Here is a 21,196-nt window from a genome sequence, read left to right as displayed (position 1 = left end):
GAGTTTTGGAGTTGGTTTCCAAAGTGCATGGAAAGCAAAATCAATATCACTCCTGGCAGAGAGCTTTAGACATTGTGCTGTTTGCCCGTTGGCTCATTGGTCAGGGGGTCAACTCTTTGAGCATCCATCATGGACATCTGCATGTAGCCGTGAGCCAAGCCGTGCCCAAGACAAGCTCCAGCTGAGAGGCTTGGCTAGGGGAGATGGATGGGTGGAGTGAGACTGAGGGGGTAGAGAAGGTATGAGAGGAAGACAAATGAGCTCTTGAACAGCTGGATATCCTATCCTATAGATGGGTGAGTAGAACAGTTTGAATGTTGCAATCAAAGGCTTGATTTCCATTACATTCGAAAAGACCTACTTGTATTTGTCCCCCGCCTCAGGGCTCCTGTTTTGGCTCTAATTGCTTGTTGTTTAACATCTACCTTTTGTTCTTTCCTGAGAAAACTAGCTCCCTCCATACCAAACAGTTGTTAGGAGAACTAACGTAGGCACACTCCAAGCCGTTATTTAAGTTGCCACATTCTTTAATGGGCATAATTGTTGTCTCTACACAACAAACTCTTAGATGTACATTAGTTAATGAATTGTGGTATCATTCATTAATGAAAGGGAGGCTAAGAATGTGGGGAGAGTAATTTCATTAACAACGCCCTAAACATTGCTTTAAATTATTTGCTAAATTGGTTTCATTATGCAAAACAAATTGTTTCTTTTTCCAGAATGCAGCAACAATCAGCCAGAGAGGGAACTTAGCAACATCTTCTTAACTGCAAATGTGGCTAATTACAATGTCATTTATGTCTCACCATGCTTTCTCCTTTTCAAGCATTTAGAGTATTTTTCCCAAAATGACATGGCATTGTGCAGCAATGTCAGAAGAGAGTGGGTTGAGAGTTAATCATTTGGAGATGGTGTGGAGATTGTTCTGAGGCTAATTTCTTTCTTTGCAGATGGTGATTAATGCCTGGTCCATGAGGTCATTGGAGATAAGGCCCCTGCCGCCTCAGCTTGCTCCCAGTGAAGATAATACAGAGCAGACTTTATCAAGGGCATAGAGGCAAGGAGAGCATGGAATACTAGGGGGACTCTCTGTGCATATGGCTATAACAAGATATTATCGTCCATCAAGCAGTGCAATCAATTACCTCATTCCTGCAGGGGTGCCCATGGCACAAGGGGGAAGACAGAGGGCATGATATGTCATAGAAAAGCTTTGAGAATTTACTCACTTCAGTGACCTACTTACCTTGTGGGGGTGTTTTCTCTTAAATTTTACAATCTATGGGAAACAATAATTGTATCAAGAAGTCTCCCTACAGGTCATGGCATTGATACATTAAGACTGTAGGTCAGATAACAGGATCTAAAGCATTGATTGCCTATAGGCACAACTGTAACTTGGAATTAGGGTCGCCACCTTTTACAAATGAAAGTAAGGGACGCCCGCCACAGCTTCACGGGGCCATGACCATTACAGCCTGAGTTGCCCAGCTCTCATGGGGTGGGATACCCACAGCACAGGTATGCCTTATTATTTAAATGTTGCTGAGTAAAAGTAACACAATGTATGTAGTTATAAACCACCTTTGGTCACACATAAAGGGTAAGAAAGTTGCTAATGAAATGTATTCTGTCTGCTGCCTGTCTGACATGAAAGGAAGTCAGGTCATCCAGTGAAACCACCCTGATAAAAATGATCTCTGAACACTATATTCTTCAAAACTATGAACAATTTTAAATAGACTACACATATAACGTTTTTAAAGGAACAGTACTATGTATTTTCCAGGCACATTGTGCCATTTTATTGCATAATAAAGTAAAGCATGTATTTCACTTGTCATAAAAATGATGGATACATCAAAAATATGAATTTAACTTTGCAATTTTATGCTTTGAAATTGGTCTCTGTCTCCTTTAGAAGTTCCTGGTCTTTCTGACACTCCACCTTCAGCATGTCATCACAATAGTACCTTTCCTTGTTCCTATTAGTGATGGGTTGGTCATGCAGGTTTCAGGTCTTAGAGCTGGCTCCTCACTGTTCTTCAATGTAAGGGCGGGGCTAAAAACACAGCAGCACTGAGCTCACAGTAGGACAGAGAGTGAGAGCTGAGCAGCCTTTCTCTCTTTCAATGGCTACACTGAACGGACTCCACTATGCTCACTGAGGAACTTTGTTTTGATAAGCATAGCAGCTAGTGGCCGATCACATGAGGATATGGGATCATACCATTACTGAGGGGGGGAAAGAGAACAGTCAGGCCAATAGACAGTGGTGAGGAGCGTTTTCCTCGAAACCCATAAATATAACTGACACCTGTAAAAGAGAAGCAGCATCTGGCTGAAGATTAAAGATATTGTATAATACACATTATTATGGACCTGTTTGGTAGATTTCTTTGCGGTTTATTTTTGTTGAAAATTTTAAGTTTGTTCAAAATGTACAAAAATAAGATTGTCTGCATTTGTAACAGAATAAATACATAAAATTAAGGAAATATAAGGCTTCTCAGATAGGGAACATTGGATGAAAAATCATTTATCACATAAAACATTCTTACTTGCCAAGTTATGTTAATATATGGTTTTGCAGATGATCACAAATTAATAACCATTTAGGAGCTGAGTCACAAGAGCCAGCTGTCTGAAAAGAGCTGATATTCCCTTCACTAGTTCCTATGATGAGCTCAGCACACTCACAGTTCCACCAGGTGTTTGCTAATTGCTGCTGCCACTGATCTGAAGGAGTTGATTGGGAGAGAATAACGGGGCATTGCTGCTCTGTGAGGCAGAAACTTTGCTAGAGTCTGCAGCTCCAAGGAGGAGCTGTGTTGAATCAGGCGAGGTTTGTGAGAGCAAGCATCAAGGCACCCTTGAATTGCTGCTGAAGGAGAATAAAGGATTTCTCAATCACGCATAACAGAGACAAAGCAAGACTCCAGGTATGTTTTTGGGTGGGTGATGTGCTTTATCTTCCTGGTTTTAGTCAGAAGCGTTCTGGATCAGCTGCAGCTGGAGGATTGATTTTTTTTTTCTTTTTTCGGTAGACTAACTTTACCTCATGAAACAAGGCTTGGTTATAAAAACAAACTCCTCTGAAGTGATAGAGATGTTAGTACATCTCTATCACTTATCACAAATTAATTTTGATTGCACCAGTCAGTTTGCCACAGGGAATTCTCTCAGCAGTGAATACTGTGATTGGCATCAAACGAATGATAAATCTCAGGAACCGGCAGGAATTAAAGCTCCACCATATGAAGCAATTTTAATTACTTTACTAAACCATGGGGGCATCAGAACTCCTGGGTCCCCCGAATGGCAGCACAGGATCAAGATTATTTTAAGCCCCTCAGCACATTAAATTAATGACAATTATGAAGGATATTGTGGTCAGCGCTTGCAAATCATATTGTCTCCAGGTGATCAGACTGGCCAGCATGCGTTGGTGTGTCAGAGCGAGCCAGTGAATTTGCTTTTGTGTTCATGAAAAGAATGCTGGGTGAATCCCTTCAAGTATCTTCTAATTAGAAACAGCGCGCCCTGACTGCTACCACGCAGAGTACTCTTTCACTTTAAGCCCAATTATTTTAATCCTGTGATTGCTTGAAGTGCGCCCAGCCAGACTGTCAACAGAGAGATGTACTGCTGGGGAATAGAGGTAGTCTGGAGATGTGGACACATAAGCCGCCACTAGGGCCTCATCACCATTCCTCTGCCCCCAGGGCTCCACAGGCCTGGCCTCCTCTGGGCTCCACTGGGGTTAGTGCACCTAAAATAAGATGTCAAGGGATTTTCTAGGCTCTTGTCAGCATTCTTACTCACCTGCTAGACACACTCTGTGACTCTTTGGTGGATTAGAGGAAGTATCATCTGTATACAGCCCACAGACAGTCCACAGAGGTAGTTTAAAAATAACCAGTAAGTTATTTATCAGTAATCTATCTATCTATCTATCTATCTATCTATCTATCTATCTATCTATCTATCTATCTATCTATCTATCTATCTATCTATCTATCTATCTATCTATCTATCTATCTATCTATCTATCTATCTATCTATCTATCTATCTATCTATCTATCTATCTATCTATCTATCTATCTATCTATCCTACAAAAGAAACGTCTCTAATTTTTGGCACTTTACGGTATACATATCATGACGTGATATTTCTTTTTTTTTATTGCAGCTATTTGGTAAAATAACTGTAATGAAACGAAGAGTGAAATATTTGTAGGCAACTGAATACTTTCCATACCCGCAATATATATATATATATATATATATATATATATATATATATATATATATATATATTTTTTTTTCCCCATTACACCTTGTTCTTATGTAAAATGTAATTTCTCTCTAAAGCTGCTTGTGCCACTACTGACAGCAACAACTATTACTGTCCTGCTCAATAATCCATGTTTGCATGACCTTGACATCACAGTTTGATTATTGGATCTTTCTTCTGCAGAATGTTTATGTAGAAAGCAAATGGTCCCGTCACTTATGGCCCATGTCCCCATGCAGCAAGGCATCCACAGACCATAACAACACCACCATGTTTGACGGTACGAATTGTGTTCTTTTTCTGAAACACTTTGCTTTGACACAGATTTAATAGAATATGATGTAAAAATAAGTTTACAAATGATATCATAAGTCATTTCAAATCTTTTTTTCAGGTGCAACTTTCATAATTTATCTATATCAATATTTTGCAGATATCATACAAATAGAAGAATGTTAAACACGTTTCAGTCAGGAGAAGAACAAGAGGAATCCACAGCATACCGTTTACACTTTGGCACAGAGAAGGTCGTCACTATTAATTGGAGAAAATATTAACAAGAGGGTCATTATTAAAACAGGGTGTTTCTTTAAAGCTAATAAAAATATGAGGGGAGAAATATTTACAAAAGGTTATCGACTGAATAATCCTCAGGAGATGTTCCTGGCACTTGCTTGGGGTTGATTCAGTTTCAGTCTTAGCAGCAACAATATCCTTGGCAACATCACATTTCCTTGGAAGTAACCTTGTCTGATAAAATATGAATGAGTTGGAGAGTCACAGCAGACATTCTTCTTCCAATTCAGAAGAAGAGTGATATCAGCTGACCTGTCCCTGTTCTACTGATAAGACCATTGAAATTACTTTGGCTGATCATTTTCTGCCAGGGACAGAAATTATGATAAGTGACCTTGCTGACACTAGATTGCAAAGTTGACACCTGCAAGTCAAATCCTTCAAGTTGCCCTCTTCATGTCTATCTAGAAACAATGCAAATTAACCCTGTAGGAACTGAAGCAGAAAAGTTTGAGTGAAACAGAGTTTCTGTCCATCTTAAAACTTTGGCCATGCTTGTACACCCACACACCCACACACACACACGCACACACACACACACACACACGCACACACACACACACACACACACACACACACACACACACACACACACACACACACACACACACACACCCACGCACACACACACACACACACACCCACACACACACCCCTTCACACAATGTAAGCAAAATGTTGATAAACAACTGTTCTATGGAAAACCTCATCTGCAAAGCTCAAAACTACTCAATATAAATGATGCTGTCTGCCATTTCCACGTTGGGAGATTGTGCATAGCCTGATAAGGAAGAAAAACATGACTCACCACAATGAAATAAATTCAAAAGGCCATGCTATTCAATAATTCCACTCACTCACTTAATGGCACACTTTTCATTCCCTCTACTGTGCTATTAGCAGCACGTAATCTTTTCTTTCTAAAATGATGCTGTCTTATGATCCCCAGCACCACAAGCCTCGGACAAGGACCTAAAAGTAAGCCTAAAGTGTCCGTAACAAAGCAGTGAAGAATTGATCACTGGGTTCACTGTGGCAGTTAAAGAAAAAACAGAGGATTCATGATACATAGCCTGAATCTTCCAACCAGGCAGAATGATAAAAGGTCAGGATTAAGGTGTCGAGGGAGCACTGCCATCTGTTTGTGCTTGTAGAAAACAACACTTCTGCTCTTTCTTCAACATTATTATCTTCCTCTTCAGCTAACTTGCCAACTACAAATACCACTAAAATTATGTGATTATAAACAGCATCTCGACAACAGCAGAGAGCATTCCCATGGTGTTCTACCTTTTTTCTGGGATAGCTACATTCATCTTAATGTTCCTGATATCATTCCCAATGAACCTTATAAGAGTTCATTTTCATTAAGGGGCTGACCAAAGAGGAAGCTCATTTGAGTCGCCTGCTCTATCACACCTTCTGTCGGAAGAGAAAAAGCTGACGGTCAAAATACTGATTAGATCTGAATTGGTTTACCTCATCTGATAACATTCTTCTATCATTATCAACAACATCTTATTTCCTTAACTGGAAAAATTTAAAAAAGTGACTTTGAGCATTGAGTGTCCAGTGGTCAAAGATATCACATAAAGTTAGAGTGGAGCATAGTTCATAAGGTATCTGAAGTAGACTTTGCTATATTTAATTCTCACATGTTATTGTCTAAATTGTAGAGATGATAGGGAGCTAAAGTCCATTAACCATTCAGTTCTGTATGTTGTTATATGAATTAGTCATGCTTCCATCTACTGGTTTGGAGCGACTCAACCGGGTTACCATAGTGTGGTTCCATCAGATGTTGATGCTACGCATGGCTATAATAAACAACATGCAAAGGATACAAACTAGCATTGTCACACATCAGACAAATAGAATAGAATAGAATAGAATAGAATAGAATAGAATAGAATAGAATAGAATTACTTCATTCATCCCAGCAGGGAAATTATTTCGCAGTTACAGTAGCATAGAGACAAGACACACAACAACCACCACTGAGTAGCAATTGTAGACAAAATAAAAATAAAATATAACATGCTGTCAATATAAAAAGCAACTTAAGAGCAGTCCTTGCAAAGATTCAAAAAATGCAGATATGTATATGTAAATATATGTAGAGCAAGTGTGCCACAGTGCAGTTGTGCAAAATTGGACTGATTAGTGCAGAACAATGATTTAGCTTTTATTGTTCAGTGAGATGGCATGTGGCAGGAAGGATTTCCTGTATCTGTCCCTACGACAGCGGAGCTGGAGCAGCCTATGTGAGAAGGTGCTCCGCTGTCTGTCCACTATGTGGTGGAGAGAGTTTTCCCCTCCGACCTGAAAAGCAATTAGCAACCTGGAGGGGTTCTCACCCGTCACTCTAGGCTACAGTCCTGCCTTCTTTGGACTTTGAAATTTTCAGTTTCGTGCCTTTAATGAGGCGCAGTCCCAGTGGTGCAATACCAGCGGATTGGAAAGTTCACTACATCAGAACTTATTCAACAAATTTGCTTTCATTTTTCCTTTTCTTTATCAGTTAAGACAAAAACCACCTCCAAGTGCATACTTATGGTTCTTTTAAATGGTAGAAACATGTTTTCTGAAGTCAAATAGTAAATCTGATTGCTGTATTTGGTCTCTCATTAGCTAGCAAATGTTTAAAAGTGTTAAATCAACCAAAAAGTTCTCCTTCTTGAAAGAATGTGCAGTTTGTGTGATATAACTGGAGGAGAACGGAGCCCAGTGGCTGCGATCTGATTGCTGAGCTCAAGGAGGTTTTGTTCGCTCAGGTGTGATTAAAACTTGTTTATGTCTGGCTGTTCAGGTTGCAGTTGCACATGGAAAAAGGAAAAAAGAACAACAGAAAAAAAACTTTATTTTAACCTTGGGTGAGATTCACCCAGCTGGGAAGGCAAGATTTCGCCACCAACAGTATATCAGCTAACACGGCGGTTTGCAGTGCGCACTTCTGTGAGGAGGCTTACAGCGAAAGTGACCAGAATGAATACTAGATGGGATCCAGAAAAAATGACCAAATCAGGCTGAAATCCACTGCAGTTCCACCATGATACAGCAGAGGCAGCGAGGAGAAGAAGGACGGAGAGCAGAGACAAAACAGAGCCAGAGTCTCAGCATTGACCTGGAAGAGGGTCAGTGGAGAGTTATTAAATTTTCCAGAGGCATGAATATTTTTGAGCCTAATTGCATGTATGCTTATTATTTGTCTTTAAATGCAAATATACATTTCCAAAATTCTTTTAGCAGTCAGCACTGCAGATAGCGATTCCTGTGTTGTTTTCCATTCCAGTGCCTGCTCTTCTACCATTTAAATGATCTCTGTTTACTATGCTGTCAATAATTCTAGCTTCTGATTCACCTGTGAGTCTTTGTGCTTTAACATGTAGCCAACAATCACTAGGGTCATATTAATAGAGTAGCTCCAAAAATATTTTCTCTGTATGTTTCAGATGTTTCACATACTGATGGATTGATACAGAATGTGCTACAGGGATAATATTCCTGTTCTGGATGCATGTTTTGTTCTATTTTATTTTCATTTGTCTTGGTTTTGATCCAAACACTGAAAGCTCTTCTCCTGCAGGGAAACTCCTGTTTTTTTTTCTATGGCCAAAGAGAGACAAAGCAGCAACATGTGAGGAATTAGCCGATGGGCACCAGATGGGGTCTGGATGTACAGCATGCTTAGGGAGGAGTGGGAGGAGGTCGATCTGGGCAGCGTTACACTCATAGATAACCTGCTTAGAAAAGGGAAAGCTGATGGCTTATTTCCACTTTGCTCTGCTCAATCAGAAGGATTCTGAACTGAATGAACTATACTCTATCTCATCTGTATCAGTACAGTTTAAATCAAACACATGAAGAACCTTTTTCTTGTCTGACATCATTTTTAAATAAGAACTGAAGCATGTTAAAAATATTTTTATAGTTTTACAAGAATAGTTGATGTGACGTTAATACATAATACTGAAAGAACTACATCCAGCTGTCGCTTTGAGTTTGTGCTGGTAAGGTTGTAAATTATTTTCTCCCATAAATGCTTCTTCTTCTATTTCCACTAATAAATAACCAGACAGTAGTAAGGACAGTAGTAGTATTTGTGGCTCAGTGAGGCACACTGTAGGTCATGAACTGTGGATGGTAGTGGACAATAACTCTACTTCCACTTGACTTTTATTGACAAAAACGCTTAAAACAAGTCATGTTAGTTTTAGGTCAGAGAAATGTGTCCATGGAATGTTTTGTAGAAGTGTTTCACTAAAGGAAATTAATGCAATATATACATTTTGAGATTTGATTTCACTTCTCCTTTAGTATTAGAAAAGTTAGGTACATTTGAAAAATTCTCTCCCAGTATTCTAGCATTTAGCAGATAATTGTTAATTACTTCAGATTTATAAGATGTATTTTTCAAATATTTGGTAAATTCAAAATGTTATGACTTGTGTCAGATGTTTTGGGTTTTCTCCCAGACTTTGGGTCCATTCCTCCTGACTGAGCCAGGCCATCTGGCAGGCACACACTGTTTCTGCTCTTTGTGCACCGATGTCCTGTGGGACTTGGATCAAGGCTTTGTGTTGGCCTCTCCACAGCATTTTTTCTTTAGATGTTACTTTAGATGTGTCATCAGACCATATCACACGTCTCTAATGACAATCTTCATCATTTTGTATAACAAAAACTATAATAAGGTTTTTTATGTTGCTTTTGGAGAAATTGCTTCTTCGTCTCTAAGTGGCATTCCAGCCCATGTACACATGACTCATTTTACTGAGGATAATCCCACTCTCTTACCAGCTTCAGCTCAAAATCATCCAAAGGTATAATGCTTTTGTTTTGATGAGGTTATGCTGATTTTTCTACTCCAACAGGCTCATCATCTTTTGGACTGAAAATGTGTCTCCTTCAGTATGATATTTGGACGTTTCATGGCTGTTTGTAGTTGTGTAGAAATGTAGAAATGAACAGCTGAACGTAGCACCTTTATGAAAATAGCACCCAGGAAATACCCTGGTGGAGGTTCAAAATCCTCTTAGCTGATTTTTTTTATTTTTTTGTTTCAGGTATTGCTTTAAAATATATCCAAATGTTGTAAATTAGCCTATCACTAAGTCATGGCATCCACACACTGCCTACTGGAATAGTAAACTCCTTTTACTTATCAAGCCCATTGAATCTTCACTTAGAATGTTGTGTCAGTGAAAATAAAACTACAGTCTTCAACATAGAATGGAATAATCTGAGATAAAATTAATTGTGTAGTTAAACTTAGATATATGTCAGTGAATGCACCTGGTAAACACCCACAACCTCATTGTTGTTTAATGTTAGAGGAGCATTTCTAATAGCTTCAGTTTATAATTTTTATTTATAGAAATGCTGATGCTTGGATTTACCCACAAGCCTTCAGGGACTGTATTAACCAGCTTTTTTGTAGTATTGTGAACTTCCTAAAACAAACGGGTATCTCAACAATAAGACCATTTTTCATTATCATTACTCACTGGTGCACACAGGGAGTGCTTAAGCATGGTAACTTTAAGGCTGCAGAAGTGGTTTGTCTAACAGGCTTCTGGCTAATACCTTTCTTTGGAATGCCTCATTAAACTCTATCTGCATTGTTAATACATTTACATTGTGTCATCTAAGGTCTTGCAGTCCAAGCTACTTAAAAGTCCATTACTGGTTATTTTCTCCCATTTTATTATTTGCATTATTTGATCCAGGTCTGAAACAGATAGAAACTAATCTGTTACTTTACTTAGTTAGGCTAGAAAATGGAGTCCTCTAAGTATGTTCCCTTCTTAAAATCTTGTTGAATCAAAATTTAGTATTTTGAACTGTAGGAGATACACACATCTTGTCTGCTAAAGTGTGTGTCTGTCACTATTTTATAGACTCAATTAATTTCAGAAATATGTCATGCCCAGAAGACCATTTAGTCTGGAAGTTAAAGTTCTTAAGGACAGCTAATATTATTAAGGAAGATGATCAGATTTTTTAATATCCTCATTGTATTTGTCTCCTTATGGGAACTGCCAAAATACATTTGTCACAATAAAGTAGGTAAATGTAAAGCTAACAGCTTAACATTGAGTACTCATTTCCATCTTCAACCATGGGAAAAATCATCAGCTCAGATAACTTACACTATCAGTCTGTAACTTGCCGTTGATCAAGCAATATTAGGTAAGTCAGATCATAACACTTTTTGGCTTAAACAGTATCATAAGTTACAGAGTTATAAATGATCCACCAGCAAATACAAATTCAAAAATCCTTTTTTGATATCAAAGGGAAATTAAATGTTTTTGTAGCTCACATTAATTCAAGTTGTTCAATGAGTTATTGTAGATAGTGATGGCTGGTGGCATCAATATCTATACTGACTGAAGACGCTCTGTTTTCCCAAGGCACTCTCATGAAGAGGATGAACAAGGCTGTCAATAAATAATAACAATAAATAATAATAACAGGGTTGTCAAAAAAATAAATAACTCTCTGTCTTGTTCCCTAAAGGTTCTTTTTTATTAATTTGTTTAGCTCGCTGGTGATCCATGGTTTATTATTAGGGAAGCATCTCACTGTTCAGGTGGGGATGGTGTTGTCCACACTATAGCTTATATAGTCAATCAAACACTCAGTCATGGCATTGATGTCATCTCCATGTGGCTGGCAAAGAGAAGTCCAATCAGTTGCATTCCTGTAGGGATTTTTCTGCTTCCTTTGATCATTTTCTAATCATAATATTACTAACAAGTTATCTCTTAACACGCTGTTGATATGCAGAGGAGAAATGAACAAGATTGTGGTCTGATTTCTTCAGAAGAGGTCTTGGTTTGGAGACATGTAAATCCTTAACATTAGCAACACTCCTTCCAAACAATTGCTCTTACAGAGATTCACAATGTTGTAATTTCCCTATTAACTAAACAATTGTAGTTTGTGATATGTCAAAAAATCATAATTTCTTCAAAAAATGTATATATTTTGTTATATTTTTCACCTATGGAGATTGCCATTCTTTTACCTGCTCAATGCATGCTGGGTCGATGACGTGGTTGGGTTTGTTCTGTACTGGAATCTATAGAGTAAAAACAGGAAGGCTCACTTTACCTAAGTTGTTTATCATGTTGCGTTTGTGTTGGATAAATTGTATTATTAGTAATTATCAAATATTTGTTGTATCATGTAGCCTTGTAGTTACATTTTAGATAATGTTTCTGTGTGTTAAATAACTTTGATTCTATCCTGAGACTTCCCTGGGAAATAGAGGTGACAGCTACTCTCGGCAGCTGTTGTCCTGCAGGACTTCCTACAAGACAGAGGTGTTAATTGCTCCCAGCAGAGTTTTACATGCCTGACAATAAACTCTGCTCTGTGCTGCTTTGTGATACAAAGCCGTTGCTTTGAAGCTATGCAATGTGTCTTGTTCCACACCGTGCCTGGAGCAAGAAAGATTTAGAGTATAGATAACGTGTGTCTAGACTAGTGAATGTTATTTAGCGCTGCGACCATATGATGAATGCTTTGACCCCACCCCATAGGGTTGCAGCGCCCCGTGTGGCAGGGTTTCCTGAAATCAATAAAATAGAGGAGCGGGAGATGTGTTTTTCAGAGCGGTTGGAGATTTGTAACTGGAAGCACATCTCTGTCTGCTCTCCTCGCGAGAAACAAAGAATCTAACTCTCTTGTCTTCCTGTGTTTTGTTTAATTAGGTATTTAGACCTGACAGTTTGGCTGGTGTAAATTTAGACAATGCCACACTACCTCACTATTGGCTGTAATTTAATCAAAAGAAATAGTGAGGTGACTCTGGATCACTTCCCACATGAAAAGATAAAAAATAGCTTCAGTTGCATCGCATGCATGGGTTCTTTCTGAGTAGGTTCTCTGTATATGTGTTTCCATTAACCATGTACTGTAATTACTCAAATTGAAATTATGAAAATAGATTTGCTTGATTAATATTTGATAAAAAAAAAAAGGTTTTTGCAAACCACCAAAACTGCAAAATTGCAATGTATTTCATAAAACCACAATTCACAAACATTTTTTTTTTGCCATCACGAGTCACATGATCAACAGCCGGATGTTACTCCTGGCAGAAAAGATGAGGGAGATTACAAGATGAAGTAGTGGGAGGTTAATAAATTGATTATAGCTTTTTTCTGACAATTTGCAGCTGGCTCCACCAGAGCTCTCACATATTCCAACAGTTTATAAAAGTTTTGTCATTCCAATGTGTTGAATGACACTGTAAAATCACCAACTACAATTTCCCCAAAATGGTGCATATATAGCTGCTCCCAAGTATGAAGCTTTTCACTCCAACGTCTGAATGAGATGCTGATATTTCATTTGATGTCTGATCGATGAATGCTAGGACCATGGCTGAATTATGAATATATCTCATGTTACTATTTACATCTGTCGGTGTCATAATTTTCAACGACTTATCACATGAACAAGCTTTCTCACATAATTTTAGTTTCATGTTTCGATTAGTGGAAACATTGCTGTGGCAAAATTGTGTTTTTCCGACATTAGCAGAATATAGACAAAGATTTGCAAACCTTTGTAATGGAAACACAGCTTGTGTTGCCCTATGACGGACTCAGCCACAGATTGTTCAGGGTGTAGTTGACTTCTCGCTGAAGTTACAATCCAACCCCCAACTCCTCCATCCAAATCCTTCAAGGACCAATGGGTATTGTTAAGGAGAAAAGTTATTATGTTAGCTTAAATTTTGGAAAAGCATGGCTCTCCTTTTCCTCCTGTTACCCGGGTCGAGCGGATGTCATCAGGGCTGCAAAAGTACGGCGAAACAGAATGACGTCACAGATCACAGAGTTTAATTCATACTGAGCAATCGACAACAAAGCTGCAGAGATACAGAGATATGCATTTTCTCATAAAAATAAAAACACACACAAGGGGTAGACAGACAAACACAAAACACATAAGACAGACAAAGGCGCCCAAAATGTGGAGGAAAAGATGGAAAAACTCTCTCAGCCACTCTCCGGTACTGCCCTGAAATTTTAACCAAAGAGGCGTTTCCCTATTTAATATATGCAAAGGAGGCGCTCCGTTGTCTGACCAATTAGAACTCCCTCAGACCCCCAAAGAAAGTTGGGACTTCCTGATTTATAGCAAAGGTATCTGTTTTTTATCTAAGTAAAGGCGGACCACTTCGTGCCCATCTCCATCCGACCCGGGCCGAGAGGCGCCAAGAAGTCTCTGACCCCTTTCGGACTGTAAATTTTATTACTCTGTGTGTCAGCGGGGGAGAAAAAAGGGCCCCGCCTGAACGTCCGCCATTGTGAGCTCCCCCATGCTCCACAGAAAACTGTTCCAAATAAAGTGTTGGCTATCCCTTTACACATGTTGTAAGATTAAGTGTATTTTTAGCATTAAATAATCATTTTCCTTAGCAGTATGAACAACAGATGGATGAACTATGGCAGTACTTACTATCAAGACGGCTGACTAAATATAAAGGGAATGCTTAATTTTGTCACAGGTACCTTTCTAAGTTAATGGTATGTAATGCTAATATAAATTATGTCACAACAAAAACTATTAAGCTCTTAAGTTTGCGACACATTGCTCCAACATCCTAAGCTTTTGGTCTGGAAAAAATCATAAAATCTGTGTTCACACTGCTGAGAGAAGCTTAGAAGGAGCTCCAGGGTGGAGTGCATTCCTTTGAGACTCAAGTGTTGCCTTAGAATAACTCCAAATCACTCTAAGCTAGAATTTATTGCTACACCTCTTACTTTACATTTCTAAAACTTTCCAAGGACTCAATGTAAAATGAAATCTGTAGAGAAAAGCTTAAAGACTGGTGCTGAAAAATTACTCTCCACTACTGCAGGAGAATGGGAGAGACGAGGAGGAGACACAAATGAAATATGGTCGTCCTCCTGCGCCTTTTCAGGGTGGAGAAGCTGGTTGAAGCTATTATGTTCTGTCATGCTGAGTCCCTTTGGACAATTCTGGATGAGCTGCATAGAGCTTCACTGCTTCTCTAACTCATCATCAAGGTTTTGCTTTGGAGGAAATGATACAATCACATAATTATTGTACTACAAGCTTCAATGATCCTTCTCAATTATACTCAGCTATTTAGGGATTGGGAGCCGTTCTTAAAGCTATGGCTGAGCCATTTGTTTACAAGAGAATGTGAATTAAACATAGCATCTATAAAATCACATAATCATGTGCTGGAATTGAAATCATTTGTCAGGGGAATTTTACCAGGCTAGAACATATTATTCTGTTTTCTGTGGGCAGATTCTTTTGCCACATGCAGGTTTTCCCTCATCAATCTCTGGACTTAATTTATTAGCATTTATAAAAATAAAAATAAAAAATATGCACATATAATTTTTTTTTTGCATGACTTCTCTTTATTTGCAGAAGCTTTTTGTACATATTTGTAATTTTTAATCTACAGCAAAAGTGTAAAACTTATAATGAAAATAATTAATCTTTTGGATACATATTTTGTTAGTTGACAAAAATGCAAGATTTTTAAAGTAGGCCTCCTATTAAATCTGGTGAAAAAATAAAAGTATTAATGAAACACAAACAAATATTATAACTACTTCTAACTACAGACAAATGTGATGGTGCCGGTGTAATGGTGTTGAGTTACTTTCTTTTCATCACCTAGAAGACTTATCATAGCTGAGGAAACATGAACTTATGCAAATATGAACGTATGCTCCTCTGTACCCTGATTTAGGCAGAAGAACAATGAGCAGACAAACAAATTCAAATTGACTGCCTGAAAAAGAAGGTCAGATAGGATAGGATAGAAACAATTAAACCAGTTAGTAAGTTTACAAAGTGATTCATATACTGTTGGTTTGGAGATATTTTCCCATAATATATGAAATCATTTGATAGTTGCATTATGCATTTATCCAGGTTATGTTTGGCTGATTATCTTTAATTTGTTTGATGATCTAAACATTCTATTGAGCCAGAAAAACCAAAACCATTAGAACACTATAAGAGGACAAACACTTTTTCACTACACAATAAGGTTTCATTAAGGAGAAGACAACAAAAATATGAAGATACAAAATACACAAGGCCAGTCTCTTTGTTTTCTTTTTAGAAAGAGAACAGGAACGTGCATCAGCTTTGATGGCAGTCATGAAACAGAATTGATCATTCTGCAATTTCAGATGACTATGTTTATAGATGATAAGGATTTCAAGGTTCTGTGTTTAAGGGCACTAAAATGACTGTCTTGTATACACAAACACACACACCCCTTTCACACATCAAAGCATAAAAAATTTGCTATTGTGGGGTCGTCAGGGGTTCTGGTGCCTATCTACAGGGGTCAACGAGTGAGAGGTGGGGTCACCCTGGATAGGTCACCAGAACATCGCAGGGCAACACAAAGACAGACAGGACAAACAACCATCATCATCATCATCATCATCATCATCATCATCATCATCATCATCATCATCATCATCATCATCATCATCATCATCACACCTAAGGAGAATTTAAAGAAACCAATCAATCTGACAGTCAGGTTTTTAGACTGTGGGAGGAAGCCAGAGAGAACCCACACATGAACAGGGAGAACATGCAAACTCCATGCAGAACGACCTTGGGCCGGGAATTGAACCCAAGACTGTCTTACTGCAAGGCAACAGTGCTACCAACTACACCACTGTGCACACTAATGTAATTTAGTTCTACTAAAGAAATCTGTCAATCTGTCAATCAAGCAGATTGTGGCTCAGTTGTTGCTGAACTTCCTTCAGCAACAAGGAAGTTCAAAGAGCTACAACATGCAGTCACCAATTTGAGAAACCAGTTTCAAACATAACATTTTGTGGAGTCCATCATTAAAAACACCGATACACCTCAATCATGTTGGTCAATTGTTATGGTTCAAAAGCAGCTCTGTACAGGTGGGTATTGAGTCTGGACTTAAAAGATCTCAGTGTTTCAACTGTTTTAAAGTTTTCTGGAAGTTTGATTCCAATTTGTGGTCCATAGAAGTTGAATGCTGTTTAAATATTAGTGGTGGTACATGTCATGACATGACATGCAAGATGTCATGTTTATTATCAAAGTGAAATATGTTTCACAAAGCATAATTGTTACAAAGTGACCTAAGTACAACAAAGTTTTGGAGTGATGATTAATAATCTTTGTCTCATAGAAAACTAGTGGGTAGAGTTGGAATTGTGTGTAAGTTCAAGCTAACCTACCACTTTTGTACCACCAAATGTGGTACAAAAAATGTGTTCCAAGAAATGAACCAACACTAAATCTGTTTCTTTTGGAATACTGTAGCCGCATTAGAAAATGTGTGTAGAAGTGATATCTTTTTTATCTTCAGTAATAAAGTTCAACATGCCTTTGTGTGAGATTTGGGGGTAAACTAGTCAAAGCTGGGAGACATGCAGAACAGCCTGACCAGTGAGAGAAGGCATCTCACTGGTCAGGCTGAGATGACCAGTGAGATGCACCACTAGTTTGCTCCCTGATGGGTTCATGAAACAGATTTAAAGCAGCCGCCTGCTGGATTTACTAAACAAGGAAATATAAAGGCTCAACTCTGTGAGCTGGTAATGCTTTGATATAAAAGACACAGTCACTTTTTCCCTCCCTGTAGTCTGCCGTCCAGATGGGATGTCAGTCATTTGCCAGCCCATCCGTCAGATCTGATGAAGACATCAGTCAGATCCCAGGTGACACCAAGCTACAGAAATACTCATAAGACAGACAGCTGCTTCCAACGAAATGATTCTGTGAAATGAAATGTATTCACGTCCTGAATTTGTGATGTGAAGTTTTTATTTTACTATGGAATTTTTTTTTGTACTTTTCTTTGGGTAAAAATAGGAGATAAGCTTCAAACCACAAGCCAAGCAAGTAGTGAAATCCAGGCAGAGATCAGAACTAGATTGAACCAAAACCTGCCCAAAAACCAGTCTGGACAAAAGAATATAATTACAGTCAAACCAAATGTAACAACAGGAATAGTAATCTGACAGTAGGACCACATGTGAGGTACGACAAAAACCTGACCGAAGTAGAAGCAGACTGCAGCTAAACTGAGATAAAATTAAAACTTAGAAACAATGTCAGAAACCTCATTGTGCCTACTTCTAAATGTTTAAATTTGTTACACATATGAAGCACAAATACTGCCGTTATTTGTTTTTGCTGTTCTATCACACTTAAATGTTTAAAGTAATTAAGTACATTTTAAAATCAGATAAGAATAGCCTAAATAAATTCAGTCGTAATGTGTTAGTACAAGCACAAAAAGAACAACTGCTCATGAGGATCATAAATGACACAAATGATATCAATATGTTGATCTTGAAATTTCTTTACATTTACAAACAGCTGTAGGTATTTACCTTGAATAAACATCGATCAGCATGTTCTCTAGGAGAAAAGGACATTTCTGATATTCTGGACAGACAAACCAAACTACCTTAAACAAGTCCAGTAGAGTTCAAACATAATAGATTTTCTCTTACTTTCAAAAATTGCAACATTTTGGGTATTTAGATACCTCATCATTTTTGTAACTTTTCCAATGCCTCAATTTTGATCCGTGTAACTGTATAATTAATGCTCTTCTAATTCTTTGCTGGTTGCTTTTTATGCAAACTATAAAATTTGATCCTTTGTGGTTTTGTTTTTGAGATTGAGAAAATTGAAAGAAATTTCCATTTCTTATGACGACCTTCTCAATGTACTTTTGAAACTGTCACTGGTGCTGTGCAGTTAAAAGTCTAAGTTTTATGTTTAGGCTTCCTTTCCATAATCTTACTGACCCAAATGAAGCTGCATGCTGTTCACTTCCCACTTCTAATCAATGGATGTGTGGGTCGTGCTCCGTGCTGGTGCTAATCATAGCTCTGCACAAGCATCAGGGTCTGAGTCTGAGTTAGAGTTTCGCAGCACAGTATCTCGTTATCATAGATCTGCTGATTACTTTTCCAGAGTCCCACCCTGCACTGGCCTTTTTCTCCTCATTTGAATTCATTTAAATATGGCAAGATGACAAGGTGGAAGATAAACTGCTAATTTGATAGCTTAGGAGGCCAGTCAAAGATGTTCCCACAGACCCTGATAGGGTTTTCTTCTTTGTACTCATCTCTTATTTATGACCTGGTCTGTAGGAAAGGAGCCATATGTAACCTCAACTATCCACTTTGCCTGCTTTCATCAGCAATGTCAGTTCATTCCAGACTCTGCCTCAAATTGTTAGAAAAAATGCTTCCCCTGTGGCTCCTTCCAAGTGAGAATTGATTACTGATTACATCCATGCTATTTTGCAGACCTAAGCTTTTTTTGTGTTACTAGTTATTATGCCTGTGATTCAATGTTCTTGTGTTGACATCAGCTGTGAAAAGACAGGCGACACGGCACAGATGGTACTTCATACAGGATGATTCCTCGACAGACGTTACTTGAATGCTTATTCAATGCTAAAAGCGCTAAGTGCAGTGGTGCAGGCGTTACTGTTGAAGTAGAGCTTGTCCCTGCAACATGTATTTTGCATATTTTTCAGGGCTAACTCAGTGTGTAGCCAACAGTCAGTCAGGACTGAAACCACACTTTCTGCCCTCCACCAGTTGAGAAGAAGCTGCATGCACTTATTTGGAAAATGAAACTAGATGAAGCTTTGATTGGATTAGTTTATTGTGCTATTGCAAAAGTGCCAAGAGAGCTGAACATTGTTCTTTGGCTGAGTAAGCAACAACATTTTGCTTTATTCAATTTGCCCATTGAGAGTACTTAAATTAGATTGTAATATAGCATGTGATGCAATACAGTACCAATCCGGAGCTGTTTTCTGGTATCTTAGGGTGTAATCTATGGGACCTGTCTAACGTTAGATGTAGCTGGAAAGCTAAGGCAAAACGGGGTGTTTTCAAGTTGCAGGAACAATTTTTTAATCTATGAAAAAACTTTTAAGAAAAACTCTTTACCTTTACTTAAAATTACATTAGGTCCAGAGCAACAAGAATGAACTACAAATGAAACTGACACTCAACATCTGAATTGATACATAAATTAGCTTGTAGTTTGACTCTTGGTTATTGGAGTTCCTGAGTTGGATGGCAGAAAAATGTTTGAAGGTGGAAAGACTTGCATTGTTTGAGAAATATTAACAATAACCTCAGTCAGATATTCTATGGAAACCATGAACAAGAGTTTGCCGAGTAGATCAAAGAAGAACAAAATATGCATAATTTACTGAAAGTATGTATGCTTCTTTAAAACTGTACATCATCAACATTTTTCAGACAGAGATAAACAAATCTGATTTCAAATAATGATTTTTCTTTATTAAATTGTTGGTGGAATAATATTTCCAGCCATTCAGAGGTGGACTTTCTGTTCTTCTCATCATTGTTCCAAGGAATAACCCAAATCCGCCTGAGGTTAGGAACTGATGGAAAGGCATTCTAGTTCAGTTCATTTTCTGATAGAGAAAAGAACTGACGATTACACCAATTATGGCAATGTTAAGAAGTAAGGCTTTCTGTAATGTTTGAATTCTAGAGTGTGTATATGATCCTTTATCTGTGAAATGTTTGTTACCTTGTGGGTGTGTTATTGCAGCTGCCATCTTGGGACCCTGCTAAGAAGGAGACCTCCCTCAGACCCAGCTCTTTTATGGAGGTAGCAGTGATGGCTGGAGTTTGATTGGCTGGGTTTAAATTGAGAAGGCGGGGATAATCAGTATATTGGTGGACTGCTGGATGTAGCAATGAGAGTCTGACTGATTGGAATTTTGAACTGAGTATGAACTATGCTGGAGGCCTAATAAACCAACTTTGATTATTGTACAGCCAAGTTTGCTGACTTTGTTCCTTCAACACCACACTTCTCAGTGTAACAGGCAAGTTGCTCAGGTCCTGAAGCAGCAACTTCTGAAGCACCAGCACCATGCTCAGCTATCTAAAATGCTTTTATTTACTAGATGTGATGCACACCCTCAGAAATATTTCACATTTGTCTTGTTAGACCCCAGAAAATTTTCCCCAAAGTTTTAATAACTGTCAGGATTGTTTTTTCTTTTTTTCTTTCAAACATCAGATGTGCTTCAGTGGTATTTGTGGTCAGCAGCAATTTTGGTCTTAAAATCTCTGATGGATGCCATTTGTGCTCGCTCTCTTTCTCATCGTTAAATCTTGAAGACTGACCTCAGTTGACTCGAACAGGACCTGCATTGCTTTAGATGTTCTGAATTCTAGTGTATCCTCTGAGAAGAGTTGCCAATGTACTCATGGAATAAGTTTGGT

This window comes from Xiphophorus maculatus, chromosome 15, assembly GCF_002775205.1.
Source record: "Xiphophorus maculatus strain JP 163 A chromosome 15, X_maculatus-5.0-male, whole genome shotgun sequence".
Taxonomy (NCBI): domain Eukaryota; kingdom Metazoa; phylum Chordata; class Actinopteri; order Cyprinodontiformes; family Poeciliidae; genus Xiphophorus; species Xiphophorus maculatus.
This window is presented reverse-complemented; position numbering follows the sequence as displayed.